Source organism: Apodemus sylvaticus, chromosome 5 (assembly GCF_947179515.1).
Source record: "Apodemus sylvaticus chromosome 5, mApoSyl1.1, whole genome shotgun sequence".
In the NCBI taxonomy this organism is placed as follows: domain Eukaryota; kingdom Metazoa; phylum Chordata; class Mammalia; order Rodentia; family Muridae; genus Apodemus; species Apodemus sylvaticus.
This window is the reverse complement of record NC_067476.1, coordinates 150,442,031-150,449,774: the sequence shown is the minus strand read 5'-3', so window position 1 is coordinate 150,449,774 and position 7,744 is coordinate 150,442,031.

Genomic DNA, 7,744 nt, shown 5'->3' with positions numbered 1-7,744 from the left:
TTTGAGCCAAGAATAGACCAGGGAAAGGCGTGTCTCCTTGGGTCTTCCTGGCCCCTGTGTGATGTGGTGGGAGGTTCCTTTCCATTTCTTCGTTTGGTTAAGCAGGATATGTGTTGGTGCTTGTACTGGGGCCTTGGAGAGAAGCAAGAAATAAGGCAGGCTTTGTGTTCAGGGAGCCCCACAGAGTTGTGGGGGAAGCAGGTACAAAAGCTACCCCTCTGTGCTGGGAGATAAGGCTGCAAGGGCATACCAGGCCAGCGGCTGAGCCAAAGAGCCTTAAAAGGAGAGGACAACAGGGAAGCTATCTAGGGAACCAAAGAAACAGGATAGCCGGTAACAGGGCTGGGAGGTGTGGCAGGGGGTGGGGAGCTTGAAGAACAGGCCAGTTTGAGTACAGAATAGGAACGCGATAGGTGGTGGTGCACGCCTTTAGTCCCAGCACTCAGGAGGCAGAGGCAGGTGGTTTTCTGAGTTGGAGGCCAGCCTGGTCTACAGAGTGAGTTCCAGGACAGCCAGGGCTACACAGAGAAACCCTGTCTTGAAAAACCAAAAATAAAAAATAGAAAAAGGAATGGGAATGGTGCAGGCCTTACCAGAGCCTTGATTTGCAATAGTGTTCCAGGTTCATGGAGGACACCGGTGGCAATTCTCCACCCTCCACCCTCCACCGGATCCCTTACAATGTCCATTTCTGTCCTGCAGTCAACAGCCAACATATTTACTCCCAGAGGGGCTGAGCCTGCAGATTTAAATTCCAGACTTCTCTAAAAGAGACAGTGACCGCTAGGAGCTCCTGAAACTCTAAGCTCAAAAAATAAAGAAAAAAAAAAAAAAAAAAAACCTGACATTAGAGGGAGAAGAGGCCACCTGGCCGGGTAATCACAGCTGAAGGGTCCCTGGATCACAAGTTCAAAGACCAGAGGATTTGTCAAGACTGGCTTTCTCTATGTATCCCTGGCTGTCCTGGAACTCACTCTGTAGAGCAGGCTGGCCTCAAATTGACAGAGATCCACCTGCCTCTGCCTCCCGAGGGCTGAGATTTAAAGGTGTTTGTCACCAGCATCTGACCCTTAAGCTGATTTTTAAAGGAACATGCCTTACACACACCAAGATTCACTTGTTTCAAACACACATCTGTGTTTTGGGACTTTTGAGGACCCCACTTGAGGTTTAAGAAGACATTTGTATATGTAAGGCTGTTGGTCTGTTGCCGGGGCACCTGCCATCGCATCCTTCCGCGTGGTGCTCACTGCCTGCCATCGCATCCCTCCGCGTGGTGCTCACTGCCTGCATCGCATCCCTCCGCGTGGTGCTCACTGCCTGCCATCGTGGTGCTCACTGCCTGCATCGCATCCCTCCGCGTGGTGCTCACTGCCTGCATCGCATCCCTCCGCGTGGTGCTCACTGCCTGCCATCGCATCCCTCCGCGTGGTGCTCACTGCCTGCATCGCATCCCTCCGCGTGGTGCTCACTGCCTGCATCGCATCCCTCTGCGTGGTGCTCACTGCTGCATCGCATCCCTCCGCGTGGTGCTCACTGCCTGCATCGCATCCCTCCGCGTGGTGCTCACTGCCTGCATCGCATCCCTCCGCGTGGTGCTCACTGCCTGCATCGCATCCCTCCGCGTGGTGCTCACTGCTGCATCGCATCCCTCCGCGTGGTGCTCACTGCCTGCCATCGCATCCCTCCGCGTGGTGCTCACTGCCTGCATCGCATCCCTCCGCGTGGTGCTCACTGCCTGCTTCCGGTTGTGTCTCATCTCCCATTTGCCTCCCTCTTGCATCTCTGCCCATCCAGAAGTTCTGCCAGTACTTCCTGCCCCTGTGTTGTCCACCGGCTCTTTATTATACAAAAAGCCCATCTCTGAGAGTTGCCTTTTGACTCTGAGGGCAGCTTGCTTTTTAATATGATAATATCAGAGAACCATCTTTAGGGCAGGTGAGGAAGGACAGCATTTACGTCTAAGAGGCTTGTAATGGGCTATGCAGATGACAAAACTTAACATTCCTCCAGCACTTAGCTCTGTTTGCACAGCAACCAGCAATTGAAAATACGGGGTGGGGTGGGTGGGGTACACCTTCATTCAAGGTCATCCCAAGGCACCGTTATAGTTATCTGTTCCAAACATACAAACATCAGTGCTTTCAGTAGCAGCAAGTCAGCATTATACAACCATGGCAGTTCACTGCTGTGTGCCCACGTGTGCACAGAAGTGTGCAGAGGCCAGAGGACAATCTCCTGGGTCAGCATTCCTCATTCCTCAGCTCCTGTCACAAGGCCCCTCACTGGCCCACCTGCAGCTTAGCACTTAGGTTGGGCTGGTAGCCAGTGAGCATCAGGGGCCCGCCTGTCTCTGGCTCCCCAAGGCCGGAAGGCTGGGATTACAGATGTGTTCTAGGGGTCAAAGGGATACCTTCTTTTTTTTTTTTTTTAATTTTTCTTTTTCTTTTTTTTGTTTCGGTTTATTTGTTTGTTTTTCGAGACAGGGTTTCTCTGTATAGCCCTGGCTGTCCTGGAACTCACTCTGTAGACAAGTCTGGCCTCGAACTCAGAAATCTGCCCAGCCACTGCCTCTCAAGTGCTGGGATTAAAGGCGTGTGTGCCACCACCGCCCGCCTCTTTTTCTTTTTTTAAAGATTTATTTATTATGTATACATCATTCTGCCTGCAAAGAGGGCACCAGATCTCATTATAGAACATGGTTGTGAGTCACCATGTAGTTGCTGGGAATTGAACTCAGGGCCTCAGGAAGAACACCCAGTGCTCTTAACCTCTGAGCTATCTCTCCAGCCCAAATATATACCTTTATGGGAAGAACTTTACAACCTTGCCAACTGGCCCATCTCCTCAGGACACAGACACACAATCACACACACACACACATGCACAAATATATATTGAACATTGAGCACCTTCCCCATGCTCCCTTGTCTAACCTGGAATCCTTCTCTTAGAAGCCGTTTGTTCTTGGAGGCAGATTCAAGTGCACTTTCTTTCTCTCCCCTCCCCCCTCCACCCCCTACCCCACCCCAGTCGTTTCATTCCTTACCTGTCCTGTAGGTTTTACTTCGATGTCACAAACACAAACATGATTTTATATAGCTGTACAAAATGTAAACCAGGCTGGCCTTTCCCTTAAATACTTCTGTTTCTCGAGCTGAATTAGATGTTTACCTCCACATAACTAAGACAAAGCAAAGATTTCTGCTTGGTATCTTTAGTTTCACCCTTTTCCCTGCAAACAACTTAGATTCTTCTTTATGCTTCAAAGCATTCTATCATGGACTGCTGTAAAAGTCACTCATTTTGGGCTGGAGAGATGGCTCAGTGGGTAAGAGCACCGACTGCTCTTCCGAAGGTCATGAGTTCAAATCCTAGCACCCACATGGTGGCTCACAACCATCTGTAAAGAGATCTGACACCCTGTTCTGGTGTCTGAAGACAACTACAGTGTACTTACATATAATAAATAAATAAATCTTTAAAAAAAAAAAAAGTCAGTCATTTTTGCCTGATGTACAGAGGCTGACTGCCTCAGCCTGCCAACCTAGGCCTAATCCTGGAAGCTTCTATCTAGCCTCTGTACAGTCTTCGCTAGGCCTAGAATGCGCTCACTGTTCGCTCTGAGCTCTGACTAGCTGACCCCTCTCCAGCTCATCTGGCTTTGCTCTCGTGGCCTCCCTCTCCTGAATTTCTCTGCTTAGCCTCGTGCTTACTTTGGCAATGTGTTCTAATCTTCTGGCTCCTTCTCATTCTCTAGCTTACTCACTCTGTCTTCACCTGTGACTGAGTTGTTCTCTCTCTCTCTCTCTCTTTCTCTCTCTCTCTCTCTCTCTTTCTCTCTCTCTCTCCATCCCCCTCTCCCCGGGGGGTGGGGCTTCCAGACAAGGTTTCTCTGTTTAACCCTGGCTGTCCTGGAACTCACTCAGTAGACCAGGCTAGGTAGAACTGCCTCCTCCTCCCTTAGTCTGAGCTGCTCCCTTCAGTAGCTTCCCATTCCTCTCAGATCCTATTCTGTCAGATCTCTCTGATTCGTCACTTTGTCTGCCACTCAATTAGACATCACTTTCTTTTTTTTTTTTAAAGAATTATTTATTATTATATGTAAGTACACTGTAGCTGTCTTCAGACACCCCAGAAGAGGGCGTCAGATCTCATTAGGGATGGTTGTGAGCCACCATGTGGTTGCTGGGATTTGAACTCGGGACCTTCAGAAGAGTAGTCAGTGAGTGCTCTTATTCTCCAAGCCATCTCACCAGCCCCTGAACTAAAATTCTTCTACAAGCTGCCCGTTTTCTCCAAACATTCTTCTGTTGACAGATGCTGAGACTGTTGTCCTAGCTTGTTTTTCTGTTGTTGTGACAGACAGCTTGGACAAAGCCAGTCCGTTACTGAGGGAAGCCCGGCAGGAGCTGAAGGCGGGAGTGACAGGAACCCTGCCTTCTGCCACGCTCGCTTTCCACACCTGCTCAGCCTGGTTTTGCACCCCAGCTCCTGGGGCTGAGGACTAATCCAAAGCCTCGTGCTTGCTGGATGAACACTCTACAACTGAGGTCAACCCCAACCCCTTAGCACGCGCTCTCTCTCTCTCTCTCAAGATTACTTTATATGTATGAGTATTTTGCCTACAGTTATTTATGTGCACCATATGTGTGCCTGGTGCCTGAGAGGCCTGAACGGGACATTGCAGTCCAGTAGCCTCCATGTGGAAGCTGGGAACTGAACCCAGGTCCTCTACAGGAGCAGCCAGTACCCTCGAAGACTTAGTCATCTCTCCAGCCCCAGCTTGCCTCAGGACCACAGACCCAGGGGTGGCACCACCCACAGTGGCCATCCTCCTGCCTCAATTAGCAAATCCATAAAATGCCTGCAGACACTCTCACAGGTTAGCTTGATGGCGGCGGCAGCAATCCCTCCACAGAGGCTCCTTTTCCCAGAGACTCTAGTTTGAGCACAGTCCCAGAGCTTAGCTCTTGTGACTAGAGCTACACTAAGAATTGATATTCTCTGTGACGTGCTGATTTGGAATCCTTAGGGCACATGCCAAGGAGTGGCTTTGCCGGGGGCCCAATATTGAGGGGAACGCTTCCGACAGAAAAGCCAACAGCAAAGAAGAGAGGACGAGAACTTGGTAGGCTGACTTCACCAACTTGGCTCGCACCTAGAGAGTCTGAGGCCCGGCAGTTTATTCCCAACAAGTTTAAATACGATTTGGAAGGGAAAAAAGGTTCCTGGTGTAATACAAACCCCAGTACACATGGAGCGTAATTACATTGAAACTGGACTCGGGGCACATGTTATTTCTTCCAAGAGGGTGGGTTCTAGAGATAGGCTACCTGTATTAGCTTAAAGGCCTAAGGAAGGGTCTGGACTGGTCTTGGTCATACAGATAGTGTAGAGGCTGTTTGGGCCGTTAGCCATCTAGGGTCCTGATTAGGGGAGCTTGTGGGAGCTTGCGGCTATACAGATACCGTAAGGATCATTTGGACTCAGGTATTTCTGGTCCTGGTTAGGGACGCTTGAGGAGCCCTAAGGGTCCTGCTTGGTATGGCCTGGCCTGCTGATAATGCAGGTTACCGGGCTACCTATTACTTCCAATTGCCAGATTTTGGGATGTAAAAACAGGTTTTACAGCTTTTCCATGGGAAAGACCATCCTGTATACTTAACATTCCTGGTTTTCTCTGGAGGTCTGTTGGTGCAAGGACCTTCCTGTTGTGTTCAAAACACTATGTAAAGGTTCTCTTTTGTCTGCCTGCCTATGTGTCCCTGCCATGTCCCTGTGTGTGTGTGTGTGTGTGTGTGTGTACCCCTTGTTGTTTCTTTTTTTGTTTGTTTGTTTTTTAGATTTGGTTTTTTTGAGACAGGGTTTCTCTGTATAGCCTGACTGTCCTGGAACTCACTCTGTAGACCAGGCTGGCCTTGAACTCAGAAATCCGCCTGCCTCTGTCTCCCAGAGTCCTAGGATCACAGGCGTGCGCCTCCACCGCCTGGCCCCCCTTGTTTCTTGAGATAGGACCTCACAATATTGTGCTGGCTGGCCTGAAACTCACTGTATACACTAAGCTGGCCTCATACAGAAATCTGCCTTGTCTCTGCCTCCTGAGTGCCCTTATGAAAGGTTGAGCACCACCACAGGCATCTGACTTTGATTTTCTTATCCTCCTGCCTCAGCCTCCCAAATGCCAGGAGTGTATTACTACACTGGCTAGTTTTATGTAAACTTGACACAGTCAGAGTCACCAGAAAAGAGGGAGCCCCAATTGAGAAGATGCCTCCATAAAATCCAGCAGACATGTGGGTGCTGGTGGCTCACACCTTCATCCCAGCACCTGGGAGGCAGAGGCAATGGGATCTGTGAGTTCAAGGGCAGCCAGGGCTACACAGAGAAACCCTGTCTCCAAAAAGTGGGGGCAGGGATCCTGGAAGGCATTTTCTTATTTGGTGATTAACATGAGAGGACCCAGCACACTGTGGTCGATGCCACCCTGGGCTGGGGTACTGCGATGCCACCCTGGGCTGGGGGTCGTGGGTCTGTACGAAAGCCGGCTGAGCAAACTGCGCAGAGCCAGCCAGGAAGCAGTGGTAAGCCACGCCCTCTATAGCCTCTGCTTCAGCTCCTGACTCCTGTTTCAGTTCCTGCCCTGACTTCCTGTGATGATGGACGGTAACATGAACATGTAAACAACGCCTTCCTCCCCAACTTACTTTTTGGTCATGGTGTTTCATCTCAGCAACAGAAACCCCAACTAACGAACTACCACGTTTCCTCATGTCCTTCCCCGTCTACTCTCTTCAAGACAGAATCTTGCTGTGTAGCGCTGGCTGCCCTCAAATGCCCCACATAGACCAGGTCACTGTTAAGTCCTCTTACCTCTGCCTCCCAAGTCTGGGATTACAGGTTTGTACCATCACACCCAGGTTCCCCACTTTGGCGTCATGACTGCAGCCGCGAATGTTCACACAAGCGATTGTGTGAGCACACAGTTCCCTTGGCTGCTGAGCAGTGCCTAGGAGTAAGAAGGAGTCTCTGTGTAGGAGACTCTGTGCAGGAGACTCTGTGTAGGAGTCTCTGTGTAGGAGACTCTGTGCAGGAGACTCTGTGTAGGAGTCCCTGTGTAGGAGTTTCTGTGTAGGAGACTCTGTGTAGGAGTGTCTGTGTAGGAGTCTCTATGTAGGAGACTCTGTGTAGGAGAGTCTGTGTAGGAGTCTCTGTGTAGGAGACTCTGTGTAGGAGTGTCTGTGTAGGAGTCCCTGTGTAGGAGTCTCTGTGTAGGAGTCCCTGTGTAGAAGTCCCTGTGTAGGAGACCCTGTGTAGGAGACTCTGTGTAGGAGACTCTGTGTAGGAGACTTTGTGTAGGAGATACAGCTTTACTTCCAGAGGTGGAGGCAGGAGAATCAGAAGTTTATTGATCACAAGATGAATTCAAGGCCAGCTGATTATTTAAGGGTGCTGAAGAGATGGCTCAGCAGTTAAGAGCACTAACTTCTCTTCCGAAGATCCTGAGTTCAAACCCCAGCAACCACATGGTGGCTCACAACCATCCATAACAAGATCTGACACCCTCTTTTTGTGTGTCTGAAGACAGCTACATAGTACTTACATATAAGAAAGACAGAAAGAAAAAGAAAGAAAGAAAGAAAGAAAGAAAGAAAGAAAGAAAGAAAGAAAGAAAGAAAGAAAGAAAGAAGGAAAGAACATCTCAAATAAATGCCTACCTCTGTCCTAATCCAGCAAAGACAGG